Consider the following 11,216-nt stretch of genomic DNA (forward strand, 5'->3'; position numbering starts at 1 on the left):
TGCACTTTTGCATAGTGGCGCACCTGCGGCGTGACGACCGCTGCCTAACGCATAAAGAACGACGTACAACATTACTGGCGGACTTTGGTCCGCTGCGGTGATTGCTCATTCATCACAGGTCTCAATCTCTAAAGCGAAAAGCGATGGAGTGCAATGGACAGAAGTGCGAAAGTCCATCGACACGAAAATGATGCTGATGAACGGTGTCAGGGGCAAAAACCCAACAGTTTTTATTCATTTATTTATTTAAGATACTCTCAGGATACACATGTACAAATGGAAGGGGTGGATACAGGTTATACAAAGTCAAGACGGAAGGTTTACATAATAAATGAATACAAATAAAAAAATGTTCGCTGGGAAAGTTAGCACATGAATAAAAGAAAATAAAACAAAAGAAAAAAGAACAACGAGGTACAAAATTTAATTTCTGCTGGTTGTTTTATACTCTTAGCCACCAGTAGATTCAGAGCGCAACTGTCTATGGCCCGTTCCATGTGCTGAGTATTGATCGTCGCTGAAGCCTCAAAAAGGATAATGAAAAGTGGCGTAGGCGGTGAGATAAGAGTGTAGGAAGAATGGAGTGAGCGTTGGAATCGTTCGGATTAGACAGATGACGCCCTGAACGTTGTGATTGCAGGCATTGCCCTGTGTCAGTTTCTATTGCGGGTGGCGTGCGTGGAAACGCTTACCAAAGGTAGCATAACAAGCTTTCGACAAGCAACAGCCCTTCTCATCTACTCCGCCCTTTCGTGCAGGCGAGAACAGCAATCATTGTCAACTTTTTTGAAGATCATTGAAAACGTCAATATGTGGGCCATGGGGTGACGAATGACAGCAAGCGCCTACTAAGATAAGCGGCAACTGGCTACAAAGATATGCCCTTGCTAAATTCACACAGCTGCGTTTTGTCTATTGTGAGTGTGGTAGCTACGTAAGCCAGACGTGACGAGCTTGCATTTCTCATCTTTGTTAGGCATGTTCCCTCTTTCTCGACTTGAGGTCCGGGCTCCTTTAGGAAAACCTGCGTCTGCACGAAAGCAGGATTAGCATTTGGAGGAACATCACTGAGTCGAGCATGGAAGGACGCAAAAATAATGTAATGCTCCTCTCTGCGAGCAAACTTTGGTCGAACCCGCTAACCAGTGTTGTGTGTATTCCTCACCTAATGGGCCCTGTGTATTGGGGCGAATTGCATACATTCGTGGGAGGCCTTGGTATGTATACGCAACATGAAAAGAGATGGCAGTACAAAAGTAGCCCCAAAGAAGCTGTATGGTCTTGCGTTTGGACAAGCAAGAGCAAGAGCTGTGAAGACGCTATAGGTCCTCTTTGTTTTCTGCCTGCATCCCGTGGATTCTTAGCCCCAGTGTGTAGCCGCGGGCACCGCACACAAATCGTGACAGGCATACACTCTAACGCACATTGTGCTCCCTCAATGGGTAGCGGGGGCCACATGGGCGCATTGTGCTCCCCATACCGGACAGCAGTATTTGCCGTAGCGGCGAATGCGTGCCATCGCGACCAATAAGCGGTTCGATTCAAGAACGCGTGGGCCAACATGTGCGCTTTGTTCGCCTTCCTTGGTAGCCTAAACGAGGCACTTCTTGTGGCTGCGCTGATCTGCCCGACCCGCGCAAGGAGGCGTGGCGGCGGCGTCGCGCGTCTGCAGACCTCTCCGCCACTGTCCCCCTCCTCCTCGTCTACCTCAATCTTCTCTTCGCGTAACGCTGCGCTGATTGTCGGCGAAACGTCGGGGGCCCCTAACGAAGGTGCGATTGAGGAGTTCTGCAGAACGGGGACAAAGAACGGGTTGGGGCCGGACAGATGTGACAGATGGCGACTCGCATTCGCGACATCAGTCTGTCGGTGACTTGTCCGAGCATCGGGGTTCTGTGCGGGTGTTTGCCAGACCACCACGTGACCCGTTATAAAGAGGCTGTATAAGACTGGAAACTTTATCTAGCCTGGGCACTGCTGTGACCAACGTGACTGTAGCAAAGTGTGAGTTTTATCAGGTAAGATGGATTACTGTCTGATCTGCATTGTAGGCAAGTAGAGGATACGTACAGCGATACATTGCGCCCCACACACCTATATGCTTCTGAATGTTGTTAAATTAGAGAAAAATGTTTCAAAAATAAGCTACTTGTACACGCATGACTCACGCTAGAGCAAAAAATAATCCATTGAATTTTTTGTTTCGCCTTCGACTTCTAACTTAAATATTCATTGCGATTGCTCGGTGACCTGGGAACACTAAAAAATTCAGTAACCTCTTTGCGAATGCCTTTAGCTATTGATAACGAAAATATCTATGTAAAGGAATTACTACTTTCGATTCCGCGTCGTCGTCTGTGTCTAACCCTGAAGTGTTACTTTAGCATACACTTGGGACTCCCTTGCCGCTTTCATGAAATGTCTCTTTATGGATTATTTCTGACTGCCTCTAGGCCAAGACTGGGAGGCTTTCCTTATCTTTAGTGTTGAAACAACAGCACCTGTATGCAATGATGAAGTGTCTTATGCTGCATTCAAGCGCTGTGACTGATTTTTTGCAGCCTTTTTTTGTTTGAAGAAAAGTAGGTTGAGTGCACCTCAAGCGCAAATACTACGCAATGCATCGCCCTCTGTCACTGATCATTGCCGTAATTCTGCTGACGATGGCTCTGAGTATTCGAGTAAGTTCAATACATACCTTTGAAATCTTTATAATTGTTTCGAAATGCCGTGAGAATGTTTCGCTGTTGTGATACATTCTTGACATGTACTGTACACTACTGCTAAAATGAGAAATATTTGGACTGTGCATTTCCCTTCGCTTTCTAGTGTGCTTGAGATCCACAACATGGTTTTTGATCAGTATTTATTTTTTTCACCTCTTTTGTTTGAGCATGTTATGAGGATGTTTTCATTTTCTTGACTGGAGGCCTTTTAACCTTCCACTACTAAAATTCAGTGCCCTCAATTATTTGCTGCACAAAACTGAACATAGCTACCCCTTTGTGGGCCAGTCACCTTAGCACTGCAGCGACATGACGGTATTGTGAAAGCTGTTGTCACCACACCTCTGTGATCGATGTTCATTTAGGCCACTTCTGAGCTGTTAGAGCTCCCCTTATGCAAGTTGCTGGTGGCGAATATCTAAATCTAGAGAACTTCGACCTTCATTCGCACAGTATGGAATCCTTGCTCACCACGGCAAGTAGAGTGGCTAATATGTGGTTTGCGGTCTACACCGTGGTTGGCGACTGAACACGGGCATTTTCAAAAACTCAAAACTATAAATATCTGGCAGGGGAAGAGGAGCCACATCCATATCCCTGACGCCTTGGCCATCTTCGTAAGCGCCTTATGGGTCCGACTATACATCTAAAAACCCAATCCTGCGACATGAGAGATTTAGCTTTTGACCAACCCTATCCAAGTTGTTTCATTTCAAACCTTCGTACGAAAGCTGTGTGTTGTCATTTAGATGACGTCTTAGGGCACGTAGAACATGCCAACAATAACATTAGAGACCGGCTACTTTCTCTAGACTCTCAATGTCACCTCTACATGGAAAGTACATGTCTTCGATCTGGTCCCGAAAGGGATTCGTGAGATAATTTAGGCGCGTTATTGTGGGGAGCTTGGGAGCTTGTAATTAGGTTCAGAAAAGTTTCAAGAGATGGGCGCTGAACTGGTGGGTATGAAAATCCACCAAGTCTTCTGTTGTGCTCTCTTGAGAGCCCGTTGTTGATGGACGCCCACGATTTTCTGCAGTTTTGCGAAGCTGACACCATGCAGCGTCTAGCCGCACCGCAAGAAAGGGTAAGAATGAAATTATTGTTCGCTTTTTCTTCTGTGTCTACGAATGCGCTGTTACTCTTAAGTATCCAGCAAACTACGCTTGTCGGCATGCACTACAAATCTCTGGTCAAGATGTTAGTGTTGGCCGAGTTTGTATTTACATATAGACGAACTTCTCCTGAAAAGTGGAAGGAAAAGGTAAAAAAATTATCGCATCACCACCTCCGTTTCAAGCACTTCATTCCATCATCAATTTTTTCGCAGTCACAGGTAAAAGTAGACAATCGAAGCTCCATTTGGGGATAAAGGCGATCTCTTAAGTCTCAGGCCGTAGTCGTGTTTCAATAAAGGCGTTTTGTGTGCGTTTATTTGGAGTGCGCGTATAATTTCGACTTGACCACACATGAAATAAAAGGCGCCGTCTTACGATTACCGTCCTGGAGAAAGTATTGATATTTATTAGCTTAACACAGTGAGCGCCCGTAAGGTTGTTGCCGTGAAATTCTTGAACACTCTGGAACGAACAAACAATGTTTTGGTTTTTCTACGCTGAGAAATGATTTATAGAGGGGAAAGAAAGCGGACATTTATTGCAATAGATCTTCGCCTCCATGAGTAGACCTCTTAATTCAAAACCCCAAACCTTACTGCGCTATATCGTACAAGCGGAGGAACAGCCAATGTTCCCACGAAGCTATCTTTGGTTGACGGAGGGATGTTTGGGGATGTTCGAGAGAATACAAGCGGTGGAAGATGGCAACTAGCTCGTAACCTTTTGTGACTCGCGTAATGTTTTTATTATGGTGCGTTGAAACTTGTGTGAAAACCGAGCAATTTATGAGTTATAGACGAGTTACTTGTAAGTGGGAGACCTCAAAAGCAGGCAAAGAGACTCACGAGCGATTCTTAGATATGATGTGCTTGTCGGTATCTGTAGTACTCTTTACGTGCGATAATTTCGAAAAAATTAAGGATGTATAAGACATTTGCGTTATTTTCCGGAAAGAGTGTTTTAATTCGAAGAGTTCACCCACATTTTCGGGGGGTGTTCTGTCTTCCTCCGAGGGATATTAAAGGACAGCGTTTCAGCCACAAGTCTTTGGGAATCAAACGTGTGATCTGGATATTACTAGTTATCTCTCACCCACCTCATAATCTTCTTGATATGAAGCTACCCAAAGGATAGCCGTAAAAATCTTCTTGATATGAAGCTACCCAAAGGATAGCCGTAAAATGCTGAGGAAGGCGGCCCATTTGCTATAAGAATATATTAAGGAAACTGTGAAACCGATGAGAAAAGGTGACAACCTGGTAAGCTGCAGAATCGGACAGCAACCAAATATAAAATCGTTGGCATTCGCTTTTCCATTGTTGAGCACTCGGCAGGTTCTATGCATCCAGCAGGTGTTAAAAAATAATTACATTTCTCGCAATGCTGAAGCCTGCAAGTTGCCTAGTTGCTCCAGGCCAAGTAGTATAAATTATGAAACAGCTCTTTCTAACTCAAAGCCTTCGCTCTACAAATATAGTCGTTGAATGATATCCTGAACGATTGCGTGTTTTATTGTAAGCCGGTATGCACTAGCTGAAAAACGCGGACTTCAGATGTCAGTGTTCTTTGGTGTTTTTTGGCATCATTATTACTACAGGTATAATCGTCTGCCTGTTTGGCACGACAAATATCCCAGATAATGATCTTCAGTCAGCCCTATCCTGAGAGAGCGGTAGCCATCCTGTCAAGGTTTATGTGCTAAATTCTTCGGGGGCACCTGTTTTAATGTACGAAAAATGTTTTCTAAGAGAAAAACGCGGAGAAGGCGTTAATGACCACCGCCACTCAGGCGGAGTTCTTTTTTTTCGGATTAGTGTATTTGAGGGAACTCAGCCAGCGCTGTTTTGCAACATAAACTTCAATAACGGCTAAAATAATAACGAGAAGTGCAGAAATTCTGCATAAGACAACTCATATATGTTTCGTAAGGGTGCTTCTGACCACATCGTTTTCATTTACCCCAATGTAGCCAGAGCCGTGTCTTGGATGGTAGAATGCGGATAAGCCATATTTTTTTTTAAAGTATAATAGCTTTCACTTCAATTTTCATTGTTTTCATTGTTTCACATGACTCAAATATTTTGCGCAGCTGAGCCGTACGATTGGTCTACGACCTCAGCTTGTTCCTCAAAAATGACCCGTATCCCATTAAACAGGGGCGCATTTCAGTGCACTTATATAACATACCATATTGATATAAGTGAGATTTGTGAGTAGTCTGTTGCAGCCCGTATTAAGTGTACCGAAAATTGAGACTAAACATACCGGCAGGCATATGAACCCCACCTGACTGCACCTGTCCAGGAGATAATAATGTCAGTGTGCTGCTAATGATCTGGTGCTACGTGATGTGTCGAAGAATATGGCTTTTAATGTTAAAACTCGAGGCGTTTCACTCCAGAAGCGCCTTGAAACCTTTGTCCGAACAGATTGCATCGACTACAATATCAAAGGAGTCCTTTCTACAAGTAATTGGCTGAAAACATAGGACCATGTACCAGAGCTTTAACGGCCAATTTCTTAATACCTAAGTAACCGCCGTAAGGTATGACCGGAAATGATACAGGAGTTAAGGGTGCAACGAAGGCGAAGGCAAATGTCAAAAAAGATATACAGAATGAAAATAAATTGAAAATGGCCGCGCTGCTTCGATGTTTTTACAGTTAGTTGCAGCGCATGATCCAATATCGCAAATGGGTTTGTGGCAGCTTTGGTACTTCGCGACATAAAGTTGGCGTTGGGAAACGCAACCGCATATACAATATCCCACGCATAAAACCGGACCAATAAAGGAGTTTCTATTAAAATTCACGTTTTTTGAGTCAATGAAAAAAGCGAATGTGTGGCGTCATAGGTAGGAGATATAGTAGCAGTATATAGCGAGTGGACAGTGGTTTAGCGGAAAAGTTTGGCATCGAAAGGTACGTGCAGCGCCACTTAGGCATAACATTTACACAGTTACGTAGAGCTTAATCAGCGCCTCTGGGCGGTAAATGCGGACATCACAACCTCGCTGGCTAATTAAGAAATGGCTAGAAATAATGCATTAAATTTAAGCCACAAGCATGCTTCAGGCGCTTCAGGCACTTATTATGGCAGTGGTGGGAAATTGCACAGTGAATCCATCAAAATTGGCTCCGTGTGGGCAAAAGAAAAAGAAGCTTCTTATTTGCCCTGTTTTTGGATTGTTAACAAACGGCAGCTGAAATGGTCATGTCAGAAAGGATGATAGTAGGTGGTGACTGCGACTAGTATCAGAGTGACTGCTGAGCAAGGCATTGAAAATGTAGAGTCTGCAGAATAAAGACGTCGACTCAAGAAACGACAAAGGCCCGAAAGGTCGTATTCCGGACTGAGCCTTTGTCAGCTTTTCTGTCGATGGGCATATGAAGAAGAACATAGTGCGACTGAAAGAAATAATTGTTTTCGTGAGTGTGCTTAGTTTTTTAAAGCATTCTTGTTTACCTTTCCTTCTCGCAGAGAGGAGGTGACTTTGGCGGACGGTCCGAGACTCTCGTAAGGAGGTTTTCTCGCTTTATTCACGCACTTCTCGGTGGCAAGTCATGAAACCATTTAGAATTCCTGCTGTTGATTGATGGTCCTTCTAAGCCGCCGCTGAAGGCCTTGCAGTAGAAGGTTTTTATAGTTTGGAGGCAAGCAGTAGAAGGTTTTTATACTTTGGAGACAGGTTATCGGAAAAGTCAGTGCATAGATTTTGCACACGAGGTCGTATTGTTTTTCAATCAACCACGTCTTCTTTTTTTCTCTTTCGTTTCCTTTCAAATGTAAGGCGGATATCTTTGTAAACGGTATGTCCAAGATTGCACTGTTTGGGCAAAAGTCTTCTGGAGAAATTTTTGCTACTATGCACAGAAATGCAGATACACGTGATTACGAACGGATATGAAAACGATGAACACCTTCTGCTATATTAAAATACATTAATAGCTGAGAACTTACAATAAGAGGATAATTTTCACTTATTATGAATCACAAACGCTTGAAAACTGTTTTGCTGTTTTACCGTTTAATTGTTTAGAGTTAACTGAAATTTTCGTGTTTTGCGTCTTTGGTTTAGGGTCGTGTCGGTGTTGGAATGCGGGAGCGGGCTCGCAGCGGAAAGGTATGCAATTATGATGTTTATGATTTCTCGGCACTATTATTTCGGTCATGGAAGAGCATTCAAAAGAACCTTTTGAACCCAATCACAGTTCATTTATGTGGGAGAGCAAAAACTATTCCCGCCAAGCAATGTGATGCGGTTATCATGCTGAAGTTTACAGCGTTTGACCTGGGCTTCCATGTCCGATGTAGAAAGCAGTAACAACACCTTAGATTTCAGATTTCATTTGATATTTGGCCACAGAGAATAATTTGTGCTTGAAGCAGGTATACATTCAACATATACAGATGTTGGGTGCTCTAAAATGAATGTGAAATAAAAATCCTAGCTGACAAGGCTTTTGACCAGGTTAAAACAGTATGACCTTAGTTGCGAATGCGTTTTTTCATTAGCATTCTACGCGCTGTAAAAGTATTATGGAAGGACTTCCTGACAAGCACAAATTTTTTTGGTCTGGTAATGTAAAGTTTTTTCATTTTTAGGGAAGCATGAAGAGATAAATTTAAGGTTTCCACTTCTTCTGTACAAGCAGCATTTTTATGAAGGTTAGAAATTGTGCTTAAGTATTATGGGTTCCTAGGAGCAGTAAGTATGAACACTTGCCACTAATAAGCAGAAAAAACCAAGGCAGATCAGTCAGCTTGTCAAAAGAGATGTTGCACACAAAAAACCTAAAGCACCTTGTTGTCGTTTATGTGAAATTGATTTTATTTTTGTGCGAATAATGTGTTTCACTTCCTCACCTGCTATCTTCGCAGTTTGGCAAACCGTCCATGCGCAATGCTCAGGAGGCGGAAGCCTGAGGATATCATTTCAAAGAGGATTTCTGAATAAACCTAACCACAAAAGCAATCATTTTCTCTATGCTTTGGAGGAGCTTGGTGTCATTTTCAACCTCACACTATAGATTTATATGACGACATCTGATGGCTTACTTTGTATAAGTAAGTATTTTCGTATGTGTGTCCGATGAGTTGTTCTTACCTCGCGCCGTCACCCCAAGCTCTAGTTTTCAAACGTGCGCCCTCTCCCCCTGCATCTGATTTAAAAATGACATATAAAGAGAAGTGTGAACATCCTAGCGTCCTATCACGGCATGCCTCCCTCCCACCTGTAGCGGCAACAAGATATCTGTCATTGCCGGCAGAAAAGAGACTGTTTACAACAAGCTGGCGTCGCTTATCTGCGACAATACATCATCTCTCTTCCTTTTTTCTTTCAAAGCTGCTGGACAGTACAAAACAAGCATACTGTCGACTGTGACTCTGGACTCAGGCACGTTATGTTAGCGCCAAATTTAACGCTTGGACCTTGATTACATAAAGAGGTTTTGGGCTGCAATTGCATAACAGTGATATCATGTGCAGCATGCAGGTGCCTACGAAGGCTTGATTGTGCTCGAGCCATTCGGGTTGGTTCAGAGAAAATGAGACAGCACTCTACACAGTGTGTCGTAATTTGCTAGCCGCGGAGTGAAATGTTCAAGGGCAACTCAAACGGTCGGCGCCCGGCAGTATAGCCGCAGAAAGTAAAATTATAAAATACTGTGTAAACCACGCCCTTGGCAAATCCAGTCAACCTACAGCCTATAAGCTAATACCATTCGAGGCAGCCTCTTCAGAACACTTCTTGCTTGCATTTCTCAGGATACGATATAGCGCGACAGGATTCTAAGCAAATGTGTTAATAGTCATAGCCTTGTCTTCATATGCTCTGCAATATCTTACTAATAAAAAGGTTCCTGCCCTCGCACTCACTACTTGTGATTGCCGCAGAAAACGATCCAGATTCGTGCGGTAATTGAGTGTTCAATGCCATACAGGTGCTCGTGCCAATTGCACTAAATATTTTCATGCGGGTTTCCTGGCATGCTCGCTAGCTATCATTTCAAACAAAGAGCTTGCAATCTTATGTTAATCAAGCTCACTGCTCTCGTGAAAATCAGTTTCCGTCAAAAAAGTGTAAGGCCGCACTGCATGGCCTTGATCGGCATGCTTATTGGCTAGCGCCAGGGGCAGCTAGTGTTTCAGCGCGAAAAAATTTATGATATTGGTACTACAGGCTAGGAGTGGTCGCACATGTGATTCACAGCGTATCTTATCTTCTTTCACCCGTGATCACCCGGTATCACTGAGAGAAAACTGGGCCGCGGACACAAAGCTGGCTTTCGTGGACATACACCCGTGGCTGTACGTGACACAAATGAACTACGCCGTGCAGCTAAACATTGATTCCTGCTTTCGGTGGTATGAATTTTACCGCTGGGCTCTGAGTGAGATAAGCTTCAGCGCAGGAGGCCTGCGTATTTTCTGGTCAACCATAACAGAAAGCCGCAGAAGGAAAATAAAATTTTTATGTCTTAAAGTTAGGAAGAAGGAACATATTCGTTTGCTTTTGGCCGTAGTTCATGATAAAAAATGGCGGAACAGAAAAAGGAAGGACGGAGAGGAAGATGCAGACAAGCGCTTGCCTGCGTCGTCCTATCTGCCCTCTGTGTGTTCTCTTCACGCTATTTTTCATCTTGATAGTACAACAACTCGCCCAACTTTCGATTTTTCTTAGTTGGATCCCAGACCTCGGTATATTACTACATGAGCCGTGTAGAAAAAGAATGACCTCAGAAGCACTAATATCAAATGTGGAAAACAAAAGTTGCCCCAGCTGGGAAAGAACAACTATTCAATACATAGAACTGCCAGCCCATAGATTTTGATTAAAACTATTTCTCACTGTTTTTGCTTACGACTTCAAAAGCATATTCAAGCTGCTTTCATGAGCATTTTCAATGTTGCCTGTGCTTAGCCTGCACGTAGTCAAAAGAAAAGTAGCCTCATCAGAATGTACTTAATTTGAGTGTCTTGCTGGTGTAGGTGTAACATTTTTATAATCGAGATTCTTGAAGTGTCGACACGCGATTTTGTTTGCTTGTCTGTTCTAGAAAAAATTAAAACACATTTGAGAATTTTGACATCTCAATGCAGTATTATCATTTTTCGTGCACATTTTGATTTGATTCGCGTGAAACCTAGACCACTAATTTAAACCACGAATGTCATTCTAACTCAAGGCTCGCAAGTTCAGACACGACCAAGGCTACATCATAAAATCTTAGGTGGGGGAGAAGAAGTAATGTTGGCTGCAAACTTTCTATGATTGTTTACTTTCGGGGTATCTTCTTCCTTAGATCCGTTTTCATAGTTTGTTCATTAGTTATTATTCATATGAGCAGTTTTCCCCCTCCGCTTCCTA

General features: G+C 43.2%; 1 long non-coding RNA gene across 2 annotated transcripts; it reads left to right on the forward strand.

Moving 5' to 3' along the window:
• Nucleotides 1-1,901: 1,901 nt before the first annotated feature.
• On the forward strand, nucleotides 1,902-8,819 carry LOC144121652 (uncharacterized). Of its 2 annotated transcripts, none has more exons than XR_013312657.1 (6): nucleotides 1,902-2,018; nucleotides 2,579-2,681; nucleotides 3,766-3,813; nucleotides 7,325-7,360; nucleotides 7,923-7,967; nucleotides 8,726-8,819. It is a non-coding gene; the product is annotated as an uncharacterized LOC144121652 (long non-coding RNA). The 2 variants fall into 2 exon arrangements; XR_013312656.1 differs by having other exon boundaries at nucleotides 1,903-2,018; nucleotides 2,562-2,681.
• Nucleotides 8,820-11,216: the final 2,397 nt, after the last annotated feature.

The sequence above is a fragment of the Amblyomma americanum genome, chromosome 2 (assembly GCF_052857255.1).
Source record: "Amblyomma americanum isolate KBUSLIRL-KWMA chromosome 2, ASM5285725v1, whole genome shotgun sequence".
Lineage (NCBI taxonomy): Eukaryota > Metazoa > Arthropoda > Arachnida > Ixodida > Ixodidae > Amblyomma > Amblyomma americanum.